This window comes from Misgurnus anguillicaudatus, chromosome 10 (assembly GCF_027580225.2).
Source record: "Misgurnus anguillicaudatus chromosome 10, ASM2758022v2, whole genome shotgun sequence".
Classification (NCBI taxonomy): Eukaryota; Metazoa; Chordata; class Actinopteri; order Cypriniformes; family Cobitidae; genus Misgurnus; species Misgurnus anguillicaudatus.
Window position 1 is genome coordinate 32,898,271 of NC_073346.2, and position 15,985 is coordinate 32,914,255.

Here is a 15,985-nt window from a genome sequence, read left to right on the forward strand (position 1 = left end):
CCCCAAAAAAACTGTCCAGCCAACCAGTAAAAAACGGAAGCTGCGTCCGAAACTGCCTACTTCCATATATAGTAGGCAAAGTAGTGCTTTTTGCATACTATATGGTATGGTAGTAGGCGATTTCACTTTCGGACGCAGCAGGAGTGTCCTTAAACAAAAAAGCTTATTTTGGCAAACACTAGTATTCACAGCTCCCGCCCACTATTGTTTAGTTAGCTTACTCAAAGTAAGGGGTTTCTTCAGCAGTATTTAACTCACAGGAAAAGTACTACTATTCTCTATGACGGTAATTGACTTGGAAATAAAGTGCCTAAAAAGTATTTATTTAGAATAAAGGTATATATTGAGTAGGTTAGGGGTCGATAGGGATGACTTTTATTTATCTATCAGTGAAATAATATATTAAATGCAGTCTACACATTAATAAAATATAGCTATATGTTCAGCTTTGCATTCATATCACTTGCTTGCCTGAGTTCATTAACTGTGACTTAATGTGTAAAACTACATTAAGTGTAATAATTTTAACATTATAAATCATTATGAATCTAATCGCATTTGCGGTGCATCTACATTTAAAATTTTAACGTACAAAAAGACATATTATAAGACAGATGCAAAATAAAATTGGATGGAAACATCCATCGTTTTGGTGTATGAATCATTATTGTCGAGAAATGGCTGCCCACCCAGTCCCCCAAGCCTAGTACCGGGCCTGCCTTATATATGACTCTGGACCACAAAATCTTAATTCGCAAGTGCATATTTGTAGCAATTGTCGGTAACACTTTATTTCGATAGTCCACTTTAGACATTTGACTAACTATAAGTAACTTTGCAACTACTTATCAACTACCAATCTTTAGAGATTTAGTAAACTGTCTGCTTAATATCTACTAACACATTATTGGGTTGATATCTCAACAGACATTCAACTGTCTATAAGTATCTTTGCAGGTGCATGTCAACTTATTCCACTAACCCCAACATTTTCCCTAACCCTAACCCTTACAGTCTACTAAAACTCTAATGACATATAGTTGATGTATAGTTGCAAATTATTGAAAGTTAGTTGACATGTAGTTGCAAAGTTATTTGTGGTTGGTAGAATGTCTGGAGTGGACTATCGAAATAAAGTGTAACCCAATAGGGAACAAAACATTGCATGGGTCAATATTATAAATTTTTCCATAATAATATAGAAATATGGATAATAATCTTATTTATATATTTAATTTTGCGAGTGGATGCAGTTGCTAAGGACTTCGTTCGGACAAAATTAAAGGCATAACATTTATTTGCACACTTAGATTATAGATTTGATTATGTATAAATCTCAAATTCAAAAAATTTACTTGTTGAATTCATGACTGGTTTTACAGTCCGGGGTTACATATTATCACTGCCATGGTGAATAAAACATAGCACAATTTTATAGATAGTTATATGCAACTCCTAGCAACTAACTTGAAAAAAGTACACAGCAGGGTTAGTTGTTAATTAAAATGTAACTGTAATGACAATAAAGGTGATAAAGTAGATATGGAAATTGCCTGTATATGTTATATTATTAATATATATATATATATATATATATATATATATATATATATATATATATATATATATATATAGAATTTATTAAATAAATAAAAAAATTCTGATTAAAAATGATCAATCTATCACTGTAAAAAAAATCAGTAGAAATTACAATGTTATTGCAGCTGGGTTGCCGGTAAATTACCGTAGATTCAAATTCATGTTATACACTGGCAAGAGTCTGTTCAAAGTTGAATAAATTTCAAACATCAACAAGTCTTTATCTTCACAGAACAAAACTATACAACAACAGCCTCATGCAAAGCATTCTGGGAACCAGAAATCATCATCAAACTTTGATGATTTTTTTGCTTCAGATTTTGTTTCCCAGAATGTTCTGCTTGATGCCGTTTTTCTAGTTTATTCTGTAAAGACAAAGACCTGCAAATGTTTAATGTCCATTCAACTTTAAACAAAATCTTGCCAGCAAATAACACAAATTCAAATCCACGGCAAATTACCGGCAACCCAGCTGCAAATTTCTACTGAATTTTTTTACAGTGATAGTAATACAATTTTATCAGCTTCAAGAAAAAGAAAACCAAAAGGGTCAGACTGGATTAAAAGCTAATGAACAAATATCATCTAAAGGTTTACAAAGGTCAATAGTATATACTATATATAGTGTATTGTATAAAATAATATAGCAGTGCAAAACAAAAGGTGCTACAATACTCCCATCTCCCTTTAGAATAGACTTTATTTTATTAGGAAGTATTTGGTCTTGCTGTCATTTTCTTTATCTTTAGTATAAGCTAAGTACTGATGTTTATTTAAGAAAATGATTTCAGAAATAACTTGTTTTAGCATTTTAACTGTGAATATTACTGTTCTGTACTTTAAATGAAAGCAAAACAAGACACTTCTCAACCTATAAAAGGAAATAACATCAACAATCATCAGCCAAAGTCAAATATCTTACCTGTCAATGCTCTTCTTCACTCTAAAATCAACTGCTGGAATTTTTATTTAAGTTTCAGACAGATTTGACTTTCAAAATTCTTTCTCAGGTTTGCATAACATCTATGTTACACAAAATACTCCAGTGCATGCCTCATTTAGCACAATGACTTTGATCATATAAACAAGTGTCTTTCCACTACAGTAACAATTCTTGTTTCGTTTATTTATTTATTGTTTTCTTAACACCATTTCAGCATCTAAAGTCTAAAGTTATAGCGAGAACTGGTTAACCTACTGTACACACAAGTTGATCTATACAAAAGTTGATCTACCCACAAGATGGGAAAGGACATTTGACCTCTCCAATTTGTTTAACCTTCATGTCTGTGGACTCCGGGAAGAAACCAGAGTGCATGCATTAAACCCTTGTTGAAACATGCCACTATTTAAGGGGATATAAGACTTTTTTAAGATGTCAAATAAATCTTTGGTGTCCACAGAGTACATTTGCTCAAAAATACCATATAGATAATTTATTAAAACATGTTAAAACTGTCACTTTGTATGTGTGAGCAAAAATGTGTCGTTTTTGGGTATGTCCTTTAAAATGCCTATGAGCTGATCTCTGCACTAAATGTCAGTGTCGTGTTTGGATAGTGCAGATTAAGTAAGGGATAATGTAGAGGCAGCCGGTAGTTATCGGGAAATAAGCCCCGACAGTGTGATCAGGACCCGACGCGAAGCGAAGATCCTCTGCTTCATACTTGTCTGTCTCCATTTTTTTCTCTTTAAGCCAGTCTTTGAGAAGTTTTAATGCCCATTCTGTATTTTTTTGAGTGTTGGCTTCGTAGCTGTCATGCTCTATTTTGTCAAGTTCAGTCTCAGTAAGCTCTCTGTGTCTTGTCGTTGTTCGTTCTTCTATCCACCGTTTAAATGTTTTGTTTTTTCCGTACATGTTAAAATGAATGTCAAACTTTTTCCATTCTTAATAGGGCTTGGGCGCCGCGTTGCATTCTGGGACGTGGCGGCCATGTTGGTGGCCTCGCGAATGTAATCATACAGCAAGTTGAACGAGGAGAAGCGGCAGAGTTGGGAGAATTAAAAGAAAGAAAAAAGATGTTAAAATCCGGAAAAGTATGTGTAATTTACTGGGATACGTTAAACAGGGAAGCAGGGACCGGTATGTGGACAAAATCGGAACTATTAACGGTTGGGATCCATATGAAAAAAATAGTCATTTAAGATAACAGCGTGGTTGTTGTAAGAGCACGATTTCACGCCAATCTGTAAGCAAAGTCACGTATGACCTAGCTTCACAACTAGCTTAGTTAATGCAGCAGTTTTTGCTGTCAGCAGAGGGATAGCAACAGAAAGATGAATGTTGAAATGTTCCCGTATTTTGGGCGAGTAAACCGGGACATTTCCCTTATGTTCAATGTTGACTTAAGCTATATAAATTAATATTCAGATGTTATACTTCACTGTCGTATATATAAATGTCATTTATATGTCATGTATACACATTACTGAGGGGTTGAGGTTAATGTTTGGTTTCCGATATTGAATAAAACATAATGAAGTCTTGTTCTTATCTGTCATTTTTAATGTAAATTACTTTTAATGTGTTACTTTATTATTAATACAGCAACGGTTTACCATGGTTGAAAAAATAACGACAAATTAATCAAATTAAGACACACGATTGAGAGAAAGTATGTCTATAAACAGAGCGCAGCATGGAGCGCAGCAGTAAAGGAGGCAACCAACATGGCCGCCACGACAAGTAATGACGTCACGACGCCCAAGCCCTATTGTGGTTGTCCAGTGTTTGTCACAAGATGGCGCCAAACAGTAATCTTTGTTGGCGCGGAGGGATTTAAAACATACAAGTAGTACCGGCTATGCGTTATTACTTTGGAGCGGTTATTATTTGAAAAGAACCAACCTGCAAATGTCTCAACTGACCAATCAGAATCAAGCATTCCAGAGAGCCGTGTAATAAGGGGCAATATTATCCTGTACTGACTTCACAAGGGGAGCTGTAAGACGTCACCCAATTGGCCCAACGTCGAAGTCCAATGGCGTGGTGAAGGTATCACGTGTTCTTTCCTTCCGTAGCGCTTCTAGAAGAATAATTCCATTTATTTAATTTATTTCTTTGACCTCTGTGGTTAAATTATAATCTGACTCCAATTTAATATAGTAATAATGTAGTGTATTATTCCAATTATCTGTTGATCATAATTTAGATATTGATTATTTATAAATTCCCATAGTCTTAGTTATTCGTTCATTAGGGACCCGATATCGCACAGAGTATACGCCGGCCGTTGCGTATATCTCACGGACACAAAATTGTCAGTCTGATCTTAGTCAGAGGTTGCCGGGAAAACTAATATTTCTATGTCTGGCCGCTCCATGCTTGCTCCGATCATAAAAATAGTTACTTTAGTTTAGCTCTCATGCAACTTGCTAAGGCAGGTGATAGACATAAATCTGAGAGTTTTAATGAATGTGCCCCATGCTCCATTCTACCATCAAAACCCCAGTGTGAACATATCCTGACAGGATAATCTTGCGGTAATATACTAGTCATAATAATTTCTGAAGAATTAAAATGAATCAATTATAACAATTTATTATACCAGGCAGGTTCCAGCTTAAAGAATATAATATAATACAGAATATGATTCAATTCCAATTAAAATGATCAACAGTTGCAAACGTTACAAAGTCATACCTGGCAATAGACACTCTGGCTACAGAGTACTTCTATCATAATACACCCAAAAATGGTGTAGGAAGATTCTTGTTAAAGGTTTCTTCCATGATGTTTTGAATACACACAAAGTGTGGGAGATTCTGGTTACGGGATGCCTCCATAAGGTTTGAATTCACACAACGTGTGGGAGCTTCTGAGTACAGAATGGCTCCCAGAACATTTTGCCAGGCCACCTTTTATACACAGCTTGAGAAAACTACCAAGGTCTAGTTTGACCTGTGCCAAGTGATACTGGAGAGCACCTGGTCAAACTAGCCAGGAGTATCTTGGCAACTGGTCAAACTAGCCAGAAATATCATGGCAAAACCCCACCTCTACAAGAAATGCATCTTCTATCCAAAGTTCTAAAACCTTAATCCATCTGATCTAGAAATGAGACCTTTTTACTCATCGCACCATGACCTTTAAAATAAAACCAAACATGAATTTCACGAGTTCGCATTAACATGTAATCGATAGGGAATGAGAAAGCATATTTGGCGTGCTGTCCGAGGAGAGGGCTCCGAGCTCGGAATTTTTGCCCGAACCCAGAGTACCCCCCCCCGTTAACTGTTATCAATGAATCTAAATGAGAGTGAGGTGATGGGGTGGAGGAGGGATGCTGCAAAAAATCTGTCACGGAACAGAGCTGAGGGACTGCCCTTTATAGGCACCTCTTGGCACTGATTGGTTGGATCACATGACCATGCTCCTCCCGAACTTAGTTAAATAAACTTCATTTCACGAGTTCGCATTAACATGTAATCGATAGGGAATGAGAAAGCATATTTGGCGTGCTGTCCGAGGAGAGGGCTCCGAGCTCGGAATTTTAGCCCGAACCCAGAGTACTCCCCAAAAATGCCACGTAAATGACAGACAGCAGCCAGAAAAAACAGCCCCCCAAAAAGTGTAAGCGTAAAGACCTATAGAAAGCGGTGGGAAAACTAGTGGTTTGACTGGGAGGGCTCTCGCAGCATCCGACGGGGGCATTGTCTGAGATGCTCGCAGCATCGGACGGGAAAGCCCCACCAGCAGTCAAACGGGGAGCACATTTGCGAACTAGAACAAGGTGCGGAATTAATCGAGTTAAGGCCAATTCACTGGAAGGCCGCTGCAGTGTCCAACGAGAGCTTTGGTTGAGATGCTAGCAGCATCGAACGAGACGTCTCCACATGCAGAGGGGAAATGCTGGTGAGGACGGAGAGAAATCTAATAAGCGAGACAAGCAAAATTCGAATTAGGCGTTTGACCGGGAAGACCCTCGCAGCATCTGACGGGGGCTTTGGCTGAGGTGCTCACGGCATCAGACGGGAAGTTCCTGCCAGCAGTCAAACGGGAATGCTTGACGATAGATTTTTTAAATAAGCAAAATTAAGCGTCCAACCGGGAGGACCCTCGCTGCATCCGAAGGGAGCTTGAGCGAAGATGCTCGCTGCATCGGATGGGTAGGTTCCGCCTGTAGTAAAAAGGAAATGCTTGATATAAGGTTTAAACAGCAAAAATGTTGGTGTTCGACCGGGAGAACCCTCGCAGCATCCGAAGGGAGCTTTAACGGAGATACTCACAGCATCGAACGGGTAGGTCCCGCCTGCAGTCAAACTGGAAGGCTCTAGAATAGGGTTAAAAAGGCAAAAAATTTGGTGTCCGACCAGGAGGACCCTCGCAGCATCCAAAGGGAGCTTTTGCGGAGATGCTCACAGCATTGGATGGGTAGGTCCTGTTGCAAATTCAACATGAAAATACAAAGGTAAGAAAATTATGAGTGATGAGTGATGGGGCCCGACCAGCGATTTGAAGGGGCGAAACTTAAATTGGTGGAAGAAAATCCCGCACTGCCTACAAACGGGGAGCCCATACAACGACGTGCACGGTAGAGTGCAACTGTGTGTGAAAAAAAATGCTGGGAAAAAATATATACGAATACTGTACATACAGTGTATTCTCACAAGTATAAACGCACGCAGATAAATATACATATAATTATTTATTCATTTTAATGAATGTGCAGGTGAAGCAAACAAAACAAACTAGGCGTACACAAGATTTTCTGATATGCAAGTGGTTGAATCTAATGTAGAATTTGAATGATTCTGACATCCGGCAACTGAGGGCCTAAGTTTGTTGATTAGAGAGGCCGTTTGGAGCGGGAGTGGTTGGGGCACTGATGCTGAATGAATTAGCTGAATGAAAATTTAATTGCTTGGATATCAGACTGGATTAAAACAAATTTTACCAAAATCTCGTAGCCAATTAAATTCGGTTGTCGATAAAAAGAGGATCAAAACAAGTTTCGACCAGGATCGTCTGTACTGCAGGTAATTTAGTAGCGAATTATATAATTGGATGGGGTTCGGTAAACTGAAAATAGAAAGTGCCCCTTCTTAAATTTGAAAGTCTTCCTTTGTTTGAAGAAAAACGAGATTGTATCAAGGTTTTAGAACTTTTTAATCAGAAGTTGTAGGGTAGATGACTGGACTGAAATTTTAGATGACTGCAAATCCTGAACAGTTTAAAAAGCAAAAAACACAAAATGAACACTGCGTCCAGCGTGCGGGCAGTATGGATGGAGTGGTAGAGAGAGTGGTGACCGAGCCGAAAGGCGGAAAGGTACCTAGACATTAAGTCAATTGTAATGGGCGGCATGGAGTTTGGGCGAATGGGCTTATTTCTAAATATAGTTTTGATGGCGGGTGAGAGTTTTAGAGTTGTTTATAGCTGATGAAGGTTTGCCAAAGATTAGATTATAAAAATTAATGCCACTTGATTAGCCTGAATGACTTAACTGTTGAATAAATGAGATGCCCAACAAAGAAAAATCCGGAAACTGACCTGAAATGCCCATGGCATCGGAGAGGTAGACCCCATATGCAGTCGAAACAAGAGTGCATATATTAAAAGGCGTGAATTTTTTTGGAGCAAAACTGGGCATCGAATTTAAGTGTTTGACAGGGAGGACCCTCGCAGCGTCTGCGGGAGCTTTAGCTGGAATGCTCACAGCACCAGACGGGTAGGTCCCACCTGCGGTCAAATGGGGCTCACCCAGCACTTTGAAGGGGCAAGACGAATAAACAGAAGAAAGAAACTTTGCATAGTTTCTGATTGGGGGAAATGTGCAGTAATGCAAATAGCAGAGCTTAAAAAGAAAACTATTGTGATTTAATGACAATATAATGAGGTTTAGACAAGCAGCAAATGCTGATAGAAATTTACGTGAAATAAGAGCTGATATGCAAGCGCTGAGCAATTAGAAAAAACACGATTGAATTGACATGTGAACACGCGAATGTGATTGGTAACAGCGGGAATGCTCAGGTGTTGGAAACGAGCAAATTAATTAGTTCCAGGTGTGGTTTCCTTACACTGTAAAAATCCAATTAATGAAATGTTGGACGGGCAAAAAAAAAAAATATATATATATATATATACATGTTAAACCAATTTTCTTAGTTAGTAAAAAATAATTAATTGGGCCAACAATTTGATTTTTACAGTGTAGAAAAAAAAAAGAGTTCATGGTTAAATGATTTACCGTTGAATAATACCTTTGGAGGATAGGGTAAATGTCTCTGAATATAAATCGAGGTATCAAGATTTTACCTGGTGACTTTGTAAAAACGGTTTTGTATGATGACTTACTAGGGATGGACTTGCATCCAGTTCTGATGCCGGCAGGCTAACTACCGGTGATGGAAAAAAAAATTAATACGATTTTGCTCCCTGGCACATGCGTGGCAGTTAAATTTGATTCCGAAGACCATCGTAAAAGCATAGCGAGGGGGCGCGGTGTTTCGTTGACAAATTTAGAAAATTTGAGCGTTTTCAATTTTATTTAGAATGCTACCAGAGCAGCATGTAGGACAGAACAAAATTTTAGATGAGAGGAGTTTACATTTAAAACAAAACTGGCTAAGGAGATTAAATACGACAACGCTATATGACCGAAATATAGCTTAAAGGGCGTTTTGCAGGTAAAATTTTTCAACGGATTTGTGCAATTTGCTTGTTGATAATAAACATTTAAACTGTTATCCATTGTATTTTATGTTGTTGGGTATCACAAAACCCGAAAAAGTATGAAAAAGTACAGCAATTTGCAATGATTCTCCTTTCCCTCACAACGCACTGTATGACGTCACGCTGGGGAGAGAATTGACCAAAGCCGCCTTGAGAGCATTGAGAATGACTATAGAAAGACGAGTGAAGTACAGTTCTGATAGCGCAGATAATAGATAAATACATACATACATACATACATACATACATACATACATACATACATACATACATAGATACATAGATAGATAGATAAGATAGATAGACAGATAGATAGACAGACAGACAGATGGATAGGCTAGTATAGAGAGATAGGCAGACAGCCAGATAGCATAAGGTTAGCATATCTTCGTGTAGAAAGTAAACAAACAATTAACATACTCGTGCATGCTGGCTTGAGGGCGTCCATGATCCTGCCTGAAATGGGTGTAACTTTATGCGATCTTCAGCACAAACGGTTTTGGCAGCATGTCTCTAATCCTGGAAGGTGAGTGAAGCACGTCACGTCTGTTCGCGGGGACCAGCGACCCAAACGCACTCACTTTCTTACAGCCAGTAACGGAATGGCAATCGAGAGAGTCGGGACTTTCCCGGGCCGATCTGATAATAGTTATACATTTCGAGTTATATTAGCAACACCGTCTGGCGGCGTGATGTGCGGCCGGTTCCCGCAGCCCGCTGGTCAAACTGTGCAGGCAGCCTCTCTGCTCAATAAAGTATATAAAAGTGCTCAACCTGTTCGGCAGGTCCAAACATGTACAGGATTTATAAAAATACGGTGATCAATGAGCGGTTCCTCCTCAAATGGCTTAGCCTGTCGTGATGTAAAAAGCCGCCGAACGCCTGTTTATTACAGTATGTATGCGGTCGGATCCGAGTGTGCTGCAGCTGCTGACTGCTGCTGCGTATAAAATGATCGTGTGATTCGTTATAATCGCATAAACAATATAACAAAGCATCCTTTTATTTCACAAAACAATATATTTGAGATATTATTTGATAGACTAGTAAGTGTGGATTAAGGATGTTTAAAAATCTCTAGCCTGGTGGTCAGGACATGAATGGATCAAATCAGCAGATTTGCGAAGTTTTATTTATCTCCACATATATCATAAATAATAATTAGCAAGGTAACTTTGCAGTATAACACATTATATATTTCCTACGATGTATATATGATTTCCAAATTATATACGTAAGTATTAAACAGCAATAAATGTCTCATCTATCTCTATGGCTCTGGCTGAGTCTTTCTTCACTTCTCCCCAACGTGACGTCATCACAGAATTGCGTTAAAAAACCGTTAGTACCAAAAACGTAAAAAAAGTGGTCTTTAAGACCATTTTTGAGACATTTTAAAAATTATACACATATCTTGAGTGATTTATGTACCCATTAATCGACAGTGGTGGTTAACCTGCAACATACACTTTAAAACCCAGAAACCCGAAGGAGGTGGATGGGTCCATGATTTGCACTCAGCGATGCCAAAATGCCAGGATCTTTAAACTTTTTGAACTGTGAGGGAGATCTGCTGGAAAAGCATCGGGTGGTTAGATTGAGATTTTTCAGCAAATATGGGAATTGCATAGTTACATTAAATAAAACCGAAAACCCAACTTTCTTGCGACTGATTTCCCCACAAGTTAAATAAACCGTGATGCGGAATTGAATGCGGTAGCCTATATTACGCCAGCGGGCGTTAGATGAATGCTGCGAATCAGGGTATTAGACTAACGTCAACTTCCCATGGTCTATACTTGCAGGTTTTTATTTTACGGGCTGGTTAAAAATAGGAAAAACGCTTAAAGGAAGATTAAGAGATTACCTTGTGCGGCATATGATTTAAACAGCTCGGGATCTGCAGAGGCAGATTGGAATAATATATTTCGAGTATGCAGGGATCCTGGGACAGAATTAAGCAATGATTAATGTCAGCAGAGGTGGAAAGTAACGAATTACATTTACTCACGTTACTGTAATTGAGTAGTTTTTTTGTGTACTTTTACTTTTTTGAGTAGTTTTTAAAATCTGTACTTTTACTTTTACTTAAGTATGTTTTATTTAAAGTATTGTTCTTCGCTACATTTTAAATCATATCCGTTACTGAGTAAAAAAATATTTAAAAAGCAAGATGATAAAGACGCGCAACGGATGATTGATGGGCGGGGGAACGCGCAAAAAGAACCATGGAGACGGACGAGACAGGCGTGCGCTAATGCAGCCCCGCCTCAGTTCAAATCTTATGAAAGAAACCCCTGGTCATATTTAAGCGACCACTGACGCGAAGCGAGTGTTTCATTTCTATGAAAAGTAGGACTCATGCTCTTTTTGCTGAGCGGGTTTTTATCGCTCATTTGCACGACGCGTTTTTAATACAATGCGCATTATCCTCCACAGTCTAGCAGCTTCGCGTCAAGTCAAACACAACTTAAGAACGTCCTCAAGAATGCGCAGGTCATGAGAGAGAGAGAGAGAGAGAGAAAGAGAGAGAGAGAGAGAGAGAGAGAGAGAGAGAGAGAGAAGAATAAAGGTCTGACATCAGGTACCCAGCTAGAAGACAATAAACGTGTCAAATGTATATAGACATGGCACTCATCTCATTATATGCTCATTTAAACTATATATAGTTTAATAAAATAATGTGTTACCAGCAACATCAATTACAACCTTACTATAGTGATTTTATTTACTAGCTGCTGACCATCTTCAAAAGTGCATAACTCACATATAAAAATCATTAAACATTTCCATAAATGTTTCTTACTTTAAAAAAGCTTTTTATTTTATTAACTTTTTGTTATTGCACTTTAATTGTAAAGATGTTCCTACAATTAAAAACAACTAGTTTGAGATTTATATTTCCTTGTCGTTTTTGAACTATACTAGAAATCTCCACCTCTCCCTGCTGTAAAAAAAAGTAACTTTTACTCTGAGTAAAGTTAAAATGAGTTACTTTTTACTTTTACTTGAGTAGATTTTTAGACAAGTAACTTTACTTTTACTTAAGTAAAATATTATTAAAGTAACTTTACTTTTACTTGAGTACAATATTTTATTACTTTTTCCACCTCTGAATGTCAGACATCATTTAAATGGTAAAATCAGCGTCATAGCTCCACCATCGACTACAAAAGAACGAATCGACTGGCAGGTGACGAATATAGAGTTAGATTTTGAAATAAATAACCCCCTAACGTGAAGGAAACATGCGGAGCGCGCTGCTGCGGGTGCTGAAAAACCCTGGTAAGCTGTAAATCCATCAGGGTATGACGCGAACAAGGAACAGCTTTTAACGTCGGCGGCAAGGATGGAGCTAGTTAGTGCACTTCTTAGGGAACAAAACACAGTCCTGTAGAAGGACATACGAGCCGACACTTTAACGCCGGGCACGATAGAGGCACGGTGTCGGCAGTAAATGATCGTCTTAATAGCAGGAAAAACCATTTAAGTAAGTTCGTATTGGGGGTCTGTGACGAGAAAACGCAATATATTCTAAAATAGTGTGTAATAAGCGAGTTAGGTCCGCCTGGTAGCGTATCACCAGCAGCTGGAGACGCTGCTTCTAGATAACATACATAATGGCAAATGTGAGATCGCACGACTTGAAAAACTACAGAACTGACTGACAGATTTGATTTAAAAGTATGATTCGGGCCAGTGGTGATAGCGCAAAAGTCTGCCGTTGTGATGAAAGCGTGAGCGGTTGCTTATTAGGTTTGCAACTAGAGGGAAAAGCAGAGCAAATTATTTCTGTACAGTAGCTAAATCAATACAAAACGAAGGATGTAAGTACAATACTTTAAGAGTAACGTGGAAAGAAAAATCAACAGGGTCTACATTGAGATCGAGAAGTCCGAGTTGCGGAGGAAAATATCGATAAAAAAGGGAAGCATATATTATATCGATTAAAAACCAATGACTATTTTGGGTCCCTGTGTTAATAATCCATGCGTTTCAAAACGATTGCATGGGGAGGTACTGAATGAATAAGGATCGGTGGTCTGCGGAGGCAATCTCCCGTTATATTTGGTGATATTTAGAACAGGTTGAACTAAAAACAGAGGAATGAGAGATAATAGCGTCAGTGCTTGAGCCGCTAGCGGAGGCAGCCTCACGCTATGAAGCACCTGAAGTTAACACCCTATGGACAAAAATACAGATGAGGAAAACGGATTGCGACGCTGGCGAATATAACAGAAATATTTGGTGAAATGGAAGCGGGAGTCACTGTTATGCGGGCGAGGGAACTGATTGAAACCGGCGCTCTAGGACGCGGCCCGGACCTGCCGAGCGCCTGCCACCGGTGGTGAGAGGCATTAGGAAAAAACCCGGTACTCGGCGGAGTACGGTGGAAGTTGGAGGGCGCGAAATTTGGGCCCGGTGGCCTTGCTTGCTAGATGAGTACGAGAGGCTCAATGGGAAATGGTTAGTAGTCTGAAAGGAGACATTTAGTCATAGCGTTAAATCTGCGCGAAAGATATAGTTCAATAGTGATCGTTTCGAGGCTTCTATCAGTCCCTGTTTAATGATTCGGCTCGATTGGGCCGGATAGGAACCGAGGCGAAAAAATGGCGGACGTCTCGCTGGCAGGGGCGAGAGTAGGATTCGGCGTCCTGGTGTGAAGTGGAAAGTGTCGGTTAATATCCCCAAATTTTCAGGTAGAAAGAAATGAATCCTTGCTGAGTAAGTAGTGGCGGGCCGAGAAAGCATGTCGTCGCACAACAACGCTCGAAACCGGACGTGACGACATATGGGCGGGGCCAAATGCTGCAAAAAATCAGTCACGGGACAGAGGTGAGGGACTGCCCTTTATAGGCACCTCTTTGCACTGATTGGTTGGATCACATGACCATGCTCCTCCCGAACTTAGTTAAATAAACTTCATATAAAATTACAATCTTAGAACCACATAATTTATATACATCATATATTTCAGCAGAAACTCAGTGATATGAGCCTTAAGGCTAACGGTGCAAAAGCCTTTGTGATGAAGAGATTAGGAGCACCAAGAGTTTCATGTCTGTAACCAGCTCCACCTAAGAGTCAAATTTGGGTTAGCAACACCACCTGAGGTTTAATTGTTTTATAGTGTCTCTTCATAAATAAACTTAAAGTTGATTATATACCAGCTGTACTACAGAGCTAAATTTTAATGACCTCTATTTTTTGACTTGCTTGCAGAGAATGGTTTACTAAAACTAAGTTACTGGGTTAATCATTTTCACATTTTCTAGATTGGTAGAAGCACTGGGGACCCAAGATAGCACTTAAACATGAAAAAAGTCATATTTTCATGATATGATCCCTTTAAATGATATTACCAATAAATAATAATGTACATTCATCAAATTTGCTCACTTGCTTTTAAAAACAATTTTGCAACAATTTCTTTGTGTATTGGTTAAATTACCAATAAAGCACATTCTATATAATATTTCTGATTCTTTTATGTTTACTTTGTAACAAATTACCCACAAGTCTTTTTCATAATTCTTTTTTTACCTTGTCTATAATATTTTTACTTTTTCTTGATCAAATTCTTTAATCATTGTAATGTGTGATAGCACAGCAGAGAGATTATTCTTTATTATTACTATTTTACTAAATTTTACAAAACTAGAAAACTCTTCATAAGTAAGAGAAATATGTAACCAGGTATATTTTACACATTGTGTCAAGACTGACCCATAATTTCCATATGTTTGATGGAAAAGAGCATTTTCTAAAAGTATGTCTTACAGGATGCATGTATTCATTTAAAAAAAGTTAATATTTAAAGCCATGCTGCACTTAGAAAGCAAAGCTATTTGAGATAGCAAATAAATTGATTAAGGATCCAAAGATCCATATGTGTTAAAATGTGTTTCATCTGGAATAAATGTATTCAATGTTTCAGTTTGAAATACAATTCCAACAGCTTCAAGAACAAATAGGTCAAAATTTTACATCTAGGAAAATCATACTCTAAAAACAAACGGTGCTATATAGCACCAAAAGTGGTTCTTTGCTCGTAATCATAGAAGAACCATTTTTAGTGCCATATAGCACCAGTGAAGCACCAGTGAAGCACCTGTGTAACCATATAGTGCTATGTAGAACCAAATGTGGTGCTATAGTGGTGCTTTATGGCACCTATATGGTTCTACACAGGTGCTTCACCGGTGCTTCACTGGTGCTATATGGCACTAAAAACGGTTCTTCTATGGTTACGATTCAAATGAACAGTTTTGGTTCTATATAGCACCGTTTGTTTTTTTAGAGTGTAGGGTTTCAAAGTTTCCAAGAAGGGCTTTTTGTAGCAGACAGGTTTCATTTTATGACAACAGGGCACACTCTTCCAGGAGAAATTCTTGTTGGGATCAAGGTGTCCAGAAGCACACAAGGCTTTCAAGGCTCATATGGATGTCCATTAGCCCACGAGGTGTAACTCACATTTTGAAAGCTCTCATTTCCCGCCTGCCAGTACCAGTCTAATGTGAACAAACTGCGCCTCAGTCCAATCCAGAAATCACAGTGTCTACATGTATATTCCTTTCTCATCCATTCGAGCATCTCTGTACTGGCATTTAGACTGTTGGGTGTGACTAGCTGGTCTGTTTCATTCAGGCAGTACTGATGAGACTCAATCTATGTAAACACAAACACATGAACACATTCTCAGAAGTA